Raw genomic sequence first — 11,678 nt, 5'->3', positions numbered from 1 at the left:
GGGCGGCTCCGGGGGGACGGCACACAGCTCCGGCTCCGCTGAGACCTCCTGCATCAGCCGCCTGACCTCCCGCCACGGCCCGGCGAGGTCGCAAGCCTCGCGGCTGCCCCTTGTGACCGCGTCCCACAGTTCGGTCCCTGTGTCCTCCTGTGTACCGGGAGAAAAAAATCCGTCGTCGAAGGGGACACACGCCTTCCGCTGGGCGAATCGCAGCAGGCGCTTTAACGCGTCTGTTTCAAAATACCTTCCTGTTCGTGCAGCCAGCTGCAGAATACTTTGCATTATGATTTTTTCTTCCGTGGATGCCGTGTTTCCCACGCCACCTGCTTCTCCGCAGGCCTGCTTTCCGCTATTCTTCAAGCGCAGGGCTAACTTCGCCCTCCAGGTGCCTTTCCTGGCGTCTTCACGTCCCAGCGATCTTGCTTCGATACGAAGTATCACGTCGGGGTCACCAAAATGTTGCTCTTTCCATGCGAGACACGGAACCTGACACAGCAATGTGATGTTCACAGAGTTCGCTTTATTGCCGGAGCGGGCTGGCTCTATAGCAAAGCTGCCCTGTCCACGCGCCTTACAACAACGCTCCTTTAGTTTCTTTTGTCTCTGGCCTCACCTCTCAGCCAGGCTGGCGACAGCCCCATCCCCCCGGGGCGGGGGGGCTCTGCCACTACAGAAAAGCAAAGATTGGTGAGAAGAAATAAGGCAAAAAGACAAGGGATTACAATTACCCACAGGAGGGAAAACCCTGCTTATAGATCTTATGGAAAATAGCCCAGGAATTAAATGTCACCTCATGCTGGATATGTGGGGGGTCTCAAATGACTGATACATCGGATGAACCTCTTGTAAGCTAGTGTCGCGGGTAAATTCATCAAATACCTCTATTGCTCCCACTTGGTACCCAGGTCCACCTGATGGATATTGGTCTCGAAATGGTAGCCTGGTGGAAGAAAACAGGGTTTGTGATAGCATGTGCATTTCTGGGTTTACTGTTTGTGCCGTGTATGATCCTGTGCTTTATTCGGTTAATACATCCAGTAGTCCAAGGCATGCAAAGCTCAGGCATGCCCTATAGATCCTAAAAAGGCAACTTAGCAAGATTTGTCAGGAAGCAAAAATTCAATGGGCTCAGGCCTTGCCAATAGTGGTGTTGTGTATTAGAATTAAACCTAAGAGCGGAATGTCAGTAAGTCCATACGGAATTCTGTATGGCAAGCCATAGGAAGCACCGGATCCAGATCCAAGTGTACATGTAAAAGGTAATCAGGATTTCTACAATTCTGTGTTGCCTCTCGGCAGGACACTGAATCAACTCAGATCCGCACTAGTGTGGAATCGCCCACTAGCACTTGAGAATCCGGTACATGATACAGAGCATGGAGACACGGTGTATACAAGAACTTGGAATAAAGGAACTTTAAAAGAACGTTGGGACGGACCCTATCAAGTACTCTTAACCACATTAACCGCAATTAAGGTTGCTGGAATAGACTCCTGGATACACTACACCATTCAACACAAGAACCGAGAGGTTTTTGACACCTGCTTTCTTGTCGGTGTCCTACTGAGCACCAGCACAAAGCCAAGAGTGTTGCTCAGCAGCACCAACCACGTCTGCCAGGAATTAGTCTTCAACATGAACCAGGGGCAGCAGAAGGCAATCACCAGCACCACAGACAGCAAAGGAGAAGTCTGCAAGATCCCGTAAGGCTGGAATAGACTGTTGGCATCTGCTCTCCACGGCAAAACCGGAGGAGAGCGTAGAGGGAAAAGAAATGAAAGTCATTGACCGTGAAAAATGCGTGGCGAAACACAGGAGGTTCTGACACAAAAGGACCCTCCCGGGAGCAAGCCATGACTTCTGGATCCAGCATCTCTGGCCCGGGATGAAGGCTTGCCCATTGCCGTGCGGCCACTTGGGGTGCAAAACTGGGGTTTGAGAGGGGCTGTTGCCCCCCAGTGTCTTGCTCTGCCTGGAGATGTCTCTGCAGAGGTCCCTGGACAGGACGCCTCTTCCTCAGTCAGCGCTGGCAAAAGCCATCTGGGGACACGCTCCGTCCTCTGGAACTCTTCCTTGTGTGACTCGCAGCTCACGTGTGACAGCGCTGCTCCAAACTTGGCCATCTCCAAGGACCGGCTTTCTTTGGGATGTGGGGTTCACTCTCAGAGGAATCATGGCAGCCCTGCTTTCTGTGTTGGGGTCTCCCTTTCAGCTATGGAGCAGCTTCAGTTCTCCGTGCAAAAGGATCTTGCAATGGCTGTGTAGATAGCAGCAGCGTTTCTGAAGCATCAGAGGAGATGTCAGAGCCATCAGGCTGAGGGACGGGAATGCCAGCAAAAGATGGCCCGTGTTTCAAAAGGGAGGCAGCCGTGCCAGCTGGAGAACCTCTCTCGCAGCTCCATCCCCAGCAAAGAGCTGTCTCTAGAGCAGTTCGTGCTGCTTACAGGCAAGATCAGCCTTTGCATTTGAACCACCTCCTTGCAGAGGCGACAGGAAACATACTCTGGTTTATGTCGTTCTAGCTGCAAAGGCCAGGCCAGTGTTCATGAGGGAGCAAGCGATGAGCACATTTCCTCGTCAGCAGCCGCTGGCTTGTACCAACGGTCAAGAGAGGCAGAAGAAATCCCTTCAGAACAGCTCCCTCTCAAAAGACATCCTTCTGCTTGATGAACCGCAGGGAAAGGCGTCCTAAACCAGGCACTTTGACCTTGTTTTCAGCCCAGGTTCCCAGTGCTGGTGCACTCGTGAGCCAGTCGCTGCACATCTGCCACCAAGGGGAATCGCCTCCGAGGCCAACTGTGCCGTGGGGAAAGGAAAGGGTGAAACGTCGGGAGAGTTTGATTTAGTGCACAACACGGATAAAGCCATTCTCTCTGCAATTAAAACTGAGGGTGTTTAATTCAGTGAAATGAGATTTCATTCCCCATGACCTGTGCGACTGTCTTTTGAATCTGGGCACGGGCTGCAGTGACCTGCCACAACATTTGAGGTGTCACCAGCTGCATTGTGGGTGGTAAAGTGGGAAAGGCAGGAGGGAGCCTCAGCATCTCCCATCCCGTGGGTGACTTCATCACAAAGGACCAGGGCGGCGCCCGCTGGCTCCTGGGGCGGCTGTTGCCGGGCAACAGAGACACTATATTGTCCCCTGTCACCTGTGCCCCTCGCCCATTTGGTCACTGGCCGTGGTGGGATCACTTGCCGTGGTGGGATCACTGTGGTGGTGGACTCATTTTGGCAGTTGGATCGCTTTTGGTGGTGGGATCACTACTGGTGGTTGCATCACTTTTGGTGGTTTGATCGCTTTTGGTGGTTGCATCACTTCTGGTGGTGGGATCACTTTTGGTGGTGGAATCGCTTTTGGTGGTTGAACCGCTTTTGGTGGTTGAACCGCTTTTGGTGGTTTGATCACTTTCGGCACTCGGATCGCTTTCATCACTCGGATTGCTTTCGGCACTTGGATCTGTTTTGGTGACTGATCGCTTTCTGTGGCAAGAAGGAGCAGGAGAAAGGCTGCTGGCTGCCCATCCCTCCAAGATCACCTCCGGACAGAAAAGCTCCCGTCTTCCCACATCAGGCTCCGTGTTTTCCGGCAGAGCAGCAGCGATGGCCACACTCGGTCTGCTGGAGATGCTGAACGCCGCCATCGGGACACCCAGTTTGGGGGTTGTTGACTTCGTGGCGCTTCACAAGTTGCTCGAGGCCATCATCGGGCAGCTGGGCCAGCAGCAGCTGTCTGTCCTGGAGCCAGGGCAGAGCCCGGCCCCCGGCCTGGCAAAGGACCAGGACAGCAAGGACCAGCCTGGCCAGGAGAAGGAGGAGGACGGAGCCCTGGGCACAGGGCAGCAGCTCTGGAAACCAGAGGAGCAGCTGGAGGGGACCGGGAGCAACTCCGAGGTCTCCTCCATGGCCAAGGAGCTGATGCCAACAACAACCGAAGAGGAGGAGAGAGCCGTCTCCAAGGTAGATGCTCTTGCTGGTCCCTGGGTGCTCCCCCACGAGACGCCCCCTCCTCCGGGCTCCGCGCTGCCGTCGTGCCGCCCTCAGCCCAAGGGCTGGGTTAAGCCCGAGCTCCCGCAGCAGAGCACAGCGGGGCCCAGGTCCCCAGGGACCCTCCCCTGGGCTCACCCCCCACCCGCTCTCCCAGAAAAGGGCTTCGCTCCAGCACCTGTGGGAGGAGATCAACAAGTTTAAGGAGGCGCAGTGCGGCCTGGCAGAGGACGTGCGGGCCATGCAGAAGGCGCACTCTGGCATGGCAGAGGACATGCGGGAGATGCAGGAGGCCATGCAGAAGGTGCATTCTGGAATGGCACAGGACATGCGGGAGATGCAAGAGGCCATGCAGAAGGCGCACTCTGGCATGGCAGAGGACATGCGGGAGATGCAAGAGGCCATGCAGAAGGCGCATTCTGGAATGGCTCAGGACATCCAGGAGATGAAGGAGGCGCATGTCGGCCTGGCAGAGGACATGCATGCCCTGCAGGAGGCGCATTCCGGCCTGGCCGAGGACATCCAGGAGATCCAGGAGACGCTTGGCCTGGTGAGCATCCCCTGGTGCCCCGGGAGGGAGCTGGGCCCTCGTCCCTCCCCGCTCCTGCTGCCCTGTCACACTGTGCCCGTGCCCCACGGCCATCGGTGTCAGCAGCGTGAAGGGCAGCAGGAGGGAAGAGTGGGAAGGGTGTCCCAGGAGTCGCTAAGGCACTTTTGAACTAGAGAGCCCTCAAAACAGATCCAGGGGAGGGGAAGGAGGGGAGATAAAGCTCTGCCCGTGCAATTCAGCCACGGCCCCCAGGCACAGCCCTGCCCAGCGTCCCTCTGTCTCCTGCCCCAGTTCATTTGGGGATACTCTTTAAATCCCGCTCCCACATCTGAACGGGTGTCCCTCTCCTCGCCCAGCTCCAGGGGAAGCCCCAGGACGCTGCCGGGCTGCGCAGGGACAGGAGGCGGCTGCGTCCCCCGCTCCCTCGGGGACACCAGCCCTCCTGCCTCGGGGCACAGCCTGTGGGGTGGGGTGCTGGGCAGTGATCCCTGGGTGTCCCATCCCTGGGTGTCCCATCCCCCCAGCTCCATGGCTGGGCTGACCCCGTGATCCCTTTGCATTTGGGCTCTCATGTTCAACACGAGTTTGGCCCTGTGAGATGGTGGTTTGGGGACAGGGACTGGGGACATGGCGGGGGGTTCTGGGGTCTGTCCTCACGGCTGCCCAGCTGCCACTAAACCTGCTGCCCTTTGCCTCTTCTTCCCAGGAGGGCGGTGGGGGCCAGTCTGCCCCTGCTGAGCCCACCCAGGTGGCCATGGACAGCCAGGCCAGGAAGAGCTCAGCACTGGGGCCGAAGGGACGTGGGACACGGCCTGCGATGGAGACCGGCAAGGGGACTGCAGGGTCTGGCTCCCCGGGGATGCGAGCAGGGACACAGGGGGAACCAGCAACCCCTGTGAAGTTGTCAGGCGCTCCCTCTGATCACACGAGGTCTATTGGTGCCGGCGCCACCACCCCGGGGATGCAGGCAGGATCCCGGGGCACCCAGGCCAGCACCTCGGGGCTGGAACCAGGATCACGGGGCACCCGGGCCAGGACCTGCCTGGGGACACAGCCAGGGGCCCCTGATGCCCAGGCCAGCACCTCGGGGATGCAGCCAGGATCCCCTGGGACCCACACCAGCACCCCTGGGGTGCAGCCTGGGTCCTCCAGCTCCCAAGCCACCATCCCAGGGGATGCCCAAGAGCCGGCCAAGCCCTGGGGCTCCACCAGCACCTCCAGCTACGAGTCGGAGATGCGGGAGGTTCTCTCCCAGGTTGGGCAGCTCGGCCACCTCTGCACTGGTCTGAAGGAGCAGGTGGAGCAGCTTAAATCTACCAAAGCAGAACATGCGGATCTTGAGAACTTGCGGCGGCTCTTCCCGAAGGGAGGTGAGAGCACGGGAGGACTGGCGGGGGTTGTTTGGCGTGGGGTCACCCTGGGTCAGGGGCTCGTCATGCTCAGAGACCCCCTCACCGACAGCACATCCCCTTGCACCATGTCCCTCTAGGCCGGGAGAGCATCACCAGCATCCTGGCTGACCTCAGGTGCCAGGTGTCCTTCCTACAAGACATGGCCAGGGCCCTGCACGGGGAGGAGGAGAAGGTGAGCCGGCAGCAGTCCCCGAGGGGCTGCGGGGATGCCAGTTTGGGCAGGGAGGGGGCAGCCGAAGGGTCCCCGTGCCGGAATGACACAGGGGGCTGTGCCCTCACTGCCCCCACTGCCGTTCCCAGATCAGCAAGGTGGAGGATGCTCCCAGAAAGACGAGGGGGGCTGGAGCCGGCAGAAAAGCAGCCGGCAGCGGCCAGATGACCCGACAGCCGCGGTAAAAGGATGGGAGAGGGTTTCCTACCCCGCAGGGCTGCGAGGGATCCTGGGGTCTGGGAGCATCCCAGTTTGGGGGCCAAGGGACACCCCCACGAAGGCTAAGCCTGCCCCTGCCCCCATCTCGCTGGCCAGGCCCAAGGGACAGAAGGTCAAGGCAGAGCGGAAGGAGCTGGGGAAGCAGCCGGAGCCGACCCAGGCCGAGCTGGAGCAGTTTGCGGCCAAGTACGTGAATAAGTTGGTGATGGAGACAGCGCAGCAGCTGCAGGCAGAGGTGAGGCCCGGGGGCAGCGCTCCCAGCCCCCGCTGGCTCGGGGGGAGTCCTGGCGGGGTCCCGGCCACGTCCCCTGGCTGGATGGGGCCATGGAGCCTCCACGGCACCTGGGCTTGTGGGCGGCACCCAGCCCGGCTCAGAGCTGATTCCTCCTCCCCTGCCAGCAGGTGGACGAGCCGAGGGCGACGGTGCAGAGCGGGGGACACCAGCACGCAGGGTGCCACTTCTGCAGCCTGGACACCAGGGTGCTGCTGGGGAAGCTCCTCCAGCGCTGCGAGAAGCTCGAGGAGCAGGTGGAGTCCCTGGCCCAGAAGGCGGGCGGCAAGGTGGACAATTATCCAAAGTGGAGGAGACAGGTAAGGAGATGCAGTGTAGGGGGCTTGAGCTGCCAGGAACCCCCAGGCATTTCTGCTTTGCTCTAACGTGGGGGAGCCCCTCGCTGCCCCCCTAATTGGCTTGTCGGAGTCAGCAGCACGGAAGGGAATTAAAGCCTTGGAGCAAATGTCCTGCTTGCACTGAGGGCCCGTGGCCATCAGCCAAAATACCCTGGGTCTGCCCCCGTGGGGCAGCCACCCCCTTGCTCAGCACCGCCTTGTCCTCTTAGTCCCTGCAGCAGGACGAGCAGCTCAAGTGCCTCCAGACCAGCATCGTGCAGCTCCAAAAAGGCTACGCGAAGTTCAGCTCGGACCTTGCAAACCTGCAGCAGGATCGCCAGCAGGAGCAGAATGACGTCAAGGTGGGTGGCTGTAACGCGCAGGCAGAGCCCAGGCTGGGACCCCAAGGGGTCTGTCCCCCTGCCACCCTGCTCGCAGCCCTGCACAGCTTCCCCATGCCTTTCCTGGAGGTTTCTGATGGGGTGGGGAGGCAGGGGGTGCTCGGCTGGCCGGGGGCAGCTCCGACCCTGCCGTGGCATCACGGGCTGCTGTCTGCCTTGGAAGGCTCTGTCCCAGGCCCTGGGGAGGCTGGAGAAGAAGCAAGCAGACAAGGAGGAGCTGCTGGTGCTGGGAATCGATGAGGTACGGGCTCAAGGGGCCCCGGTGCCAGTCAAGGGTGTCCCGGGCAGGGTGACAAACACCCCTTGTCCCTTGGGTGCCGGCTGGCAGAACCAGCCAGGGGGAGGGAGGATTTCTAGCCCGGCTGCAGGTCCCTTGCCAGGTCCCTCTGTGACCCCGAGTCCCTTCGGCTGGTGGGACCAACGCCACGGGGGTGATGGGGTGAACAGGACCACGTAGCCACTTCCCCTCTCCTGTTGTCTCTGCATCCTGTCCCCACCGCTCTCCTGCCTTTCCCTGTTGCTAGAAAGCAGACAAAGCCGCCCTGGCTGACAAAGTCAGTCGCAGCCAGCTTGAGGCGTGCGTGGAGCGGCTGACCAAGATGATGGAGGAGGTGACGAGCCGGGTGACGGGCCAGGAGAACGGCTGGCTCCAGTTCCAGAAAGAGCTGCAGAGACAGATGGACTGCAAGGTGAGGGCTCGTCCCCTCCACGCAGCACTGGCACCTTGGGGCCTGGCAGCCTAAGGCAGCATCCTTGCGAGGGTCCCCCCTCCCGGCTGTGCCCCCGGGGACCGCCATGTCCCATCCTGGGGTAGCTGGCTGAGGGTGTCACCCGTCCACAGCTGGACCGCCGGGAGCTGGGGGCGTTCCGGAAGCAGCAGGAGGAGCGGTGGAAGAGCCTCAGCGGGCAGCTCCAGGAGAAGGCGCTGCAGGCAGAGCGTGACAATGCCGCTGGGATTAGGAAGTGAGTGCGATGGGGACAGTGGCGGCTTTGGCAGTGCTGGCCCTGTTCCTGCTGGCTGTCCCGGCTCGTGCCGGTGTGGTACCTGGCGTGGGAGCCATGTGGGCAGCGCCCCTGGGGATGCTGAGCAAGTGGCTGTGCCTTGTGCTCCTGCCAGCTGCAGCTTCGCAGCGATAGAGGCGGCACAATGAGGGGCACGTGTGGGAGGAGCCCTCCTGAACCAGTCTTGGGGGGTGGGTGCAGAGGCTTTTTGTGGCTGGTGTGCAGGTGGGGCTGTGCCCCCCAGGAGCTCCCCAGCCCTTTTCTCCCCCCTCCAGGCAGCTGCTGCCTGGTTTCCATTGCCTGTCCTGTGACCGGCCCCTCAACATGCTGGCGCCTGGACCGTGAGTAACTGCCCCCCGAACAGGGAGCACCCCCCGACCCCTCCCTGGCGTCGAGTGACACATGGGGTGCCACCTGCCGGGCACTGAGCACCCCCATGTCCTGTCCCACAGGGAGCGGACGGGCGAGTCCAGATACCCCACTGTTCCGCGGAGCTGCGGGGGCCCACACACCGTCACGCCCCCGCGCTTCCAGCCCCAACCGCCCAGCACCCCACGGCCGTCCCCATCCAGCGCCCGCCGCCCCAACAAGGTAGGGATGGCAGAGGTGGGGAGGGGGATGCTGAGCCTGCGGGGGGATCTGTGCCTCAGTTTCCCCGGGGAGAGCTGGCTGGGGGAGGGTTGCTGGGGGATGCGGAACGGGGCCCCGTGTTTGGGTCACACGCTCTCCCCTTCCCAGAAGGACGCGATGCAGCTGTCGGGCCAGGACGGCACTGATGGGAAGCGGCAGGACGAGCAGCTCTCCATGATGGGGGGCTCTCAGCTGCCCACAACACCAACGGCCACCCCAGAGACCTCGACCTCGAGGAGCCAGAAAAGTATGGCCCTGTCAGGGCACCGGGGGGCAGAGGACACCCCGCTGTCTGGGGGGATGGGTCTGTGCCCACAGCTGGGCAGGGTTGGACGGGGGTCTGGGCTCTGGGCTGGGCTGTGGGGGCAGCACTGGCTGCTGGGGCAGCCGGTCCCTGTGGTGGAGCTGGAGGGAGCTGGGGGGACATGTGGGGTGGTGCTGGGCAGTGTGGGACAACAGCCTGTGTGCTTCAGGGTGGGGGCAGGACCCTGTTGGTGGGTGTCTGTGGCTGACCCTGCCCCTCGCCCCCAGGCACCGCCTCCCCGCTGCTGTTAGCTGTGCTGAAGCGCCGACCAGCCTCATCTCCTGGACGCCTCACCCAGGCACCGAAGCTGCTGCCGCCCATCCAGCCCCCCCGCAGCGAAACAACCCCCTGACAGCCGGGCAGGACGGGGGTCCCGGCCCCGGTCCCACCGCCCCGGGCGCTGAGCAGGCAGCGGCTGCACTAAATGGCGATGGGCAACCAAGCGCCGGTGTGGTCTGAGTGGGGGTCCCTGGGGCAGGATGGCAGAAAGCCCCCTGTGTTTGCTTTTCCAGGAGAAAAATAAGTGCTAAAAAGGCGCTTTGGGGTGCCCAGGTGGATCCAGTGGTATCCAGGGTCCCCAGAGGGAGCACGGGGAGCAAACCAGTGGGCACCAGGGCAGAGCCAGCAGAGGCCCATCCTGCACCCCGGCTGGGGCTGAGGTGTCCATGGGCTTCAGAAGCACCCCCTGGCACTAACTGGGGGGATGGGGTGAGGGGGGAACCAGGGGGCTGTGCAAGAAGCCGGGCTGGCTGTCGGCAGCCGGAGGAGGGGAGCGCTTTGCTCTGGGTCGGGGGATCCAGAACTGGGGGGACGCAGCAGCTTCGTGCCCCGCCCCGGGGTGCCCACAGCCGCCGTGTCGCAGCGCTTTGCAGTCGCAGGAAAGCACCGGGCAGCTCGAGTTGATGGGCGCTCAGTTTCCCCAGCCAGGCGATGCCGGCGGTGCCAGCCCAGCCACCCAAGGCCCTACAAGAGACAAGGGCTGTTCATACAGCCAAGCAAAAGTGTGGCCCGTGGGCAGGGGAGCTGCCAGCCCTGCCTGCCCTGCCTGCACAGGCAGGAGGAAAGCCCCTGAGCAAACCTCCTGCATCCCAAAACCGGGGATGCTCAGCCCAGCAGAGCTGGCACTCTGCACTCTCCAACTGAAGCGGAGCAGCTGAGACCGGGGAGTGGACCAGACGTGTCCCTGATGGAGCCACGTGCCAGGGGGTTCCCACCAGCCCCCCAAGGGCAGTGTGTCACGGAGAGTTACTCGTGCATATGTGCACGGGAGGAAAATACACCCGCGATTCGGAGAGGGTCAATTTATACGCGCTCAAATGGAGCGCGGAAAGTTATACGTGCATATGTGCACGGAAAGTATAAATATACTCGCAACCCTGCGAGAAGTTTTACTTACACCGTGGCGGTGTCAGCATTCAGGACACATAACCACGGGCGTAGTTATATGCGGTGCTTTATTTCAGCGCTGGGAAACCAGGGGCTCGCACCCAAAGCTGGTTCCGACCACTGATTCAAACTTCACCATTCTATACAATTTGGTTACATACATATTCATTGAAGTTACAACGTGTATATTGCATATTCATTAGGTTACACAATTATTTCACAATATCAGTTGCAACACCTTGGAACTACTCTAAGCACGCGCAGTGTCCTCTGGTGGTCGTTCAGGGGGTCTTCAGGATGAAGTAAGTAGTCTTCATCACTAGTGTACTTTCCACCTTTCATCACAGCACATGCGCACTTCGTATAAAATTATACAAATTCTTGGATGATAGCAAATGTACCTTCTCAGCACTTTCAAGATAAGATAAGAACTTACTGAGAACTAACAGGACTAATTTTCAGTTCTCTACAATATGAGCTCGTATACAACTCGCATAGCTTTTACGATAAGGTAGGAATCCTGGATATGGTCTGCAGAATCAGAAACACAGCCCAGCCCACAACACTCAATTCAACTCTAACAGCGGCGAGGCAAGCGGAGTCTCCATCCCAGGGAGGGGGCTCTCCTGGCGGCAGTGGCTGAGCTCGTACTCCGAGAGACCCCCACACAAAATGGGGCCGGGTCTCGACGAGCGTCCCGTTTTTATCTGATCAGATCTGACTGTAGGCACTCTAGAAGCTTCTCTGCACCCCCACACTGGCTGCGGGTGCCCCTGAAGCCTTACCCTGGCCGCTGGCGCCCAGCGGCTCGGCACTCCCCTCTCCCAATGGCCCAGGAGCCAGGGTGCTCCGGGCCAAACAAAAGAAGCTGTTAGCCTCAAGTAGCAGAGAAAAGGGGGAGATGTGCCGTACTGAAGGAGGGAGGGGGGTTTGCATTCTGCCACACAGTGCTGGGGTGCTGCCTGC

This window comes from Columba livia, unplaced genomic scaffold (assembly GCF_036013475.1).
Source record: "Columba livia isolate bColLiv1 breed racing homer unplaced genomic scaffold, bColLiv1.pat.W.v2 Scaffold_134, whole genome shotgun sequence".
NCBI classification, from domain to species: domain Eukaryota; kingdom Metazoa; phylum Chordata; class Aves; order Columbiformes; family Columbidae; genus Columba; species Columba livia.
This window is presented reverse-complemented; position numbering follows the sequence as displayed.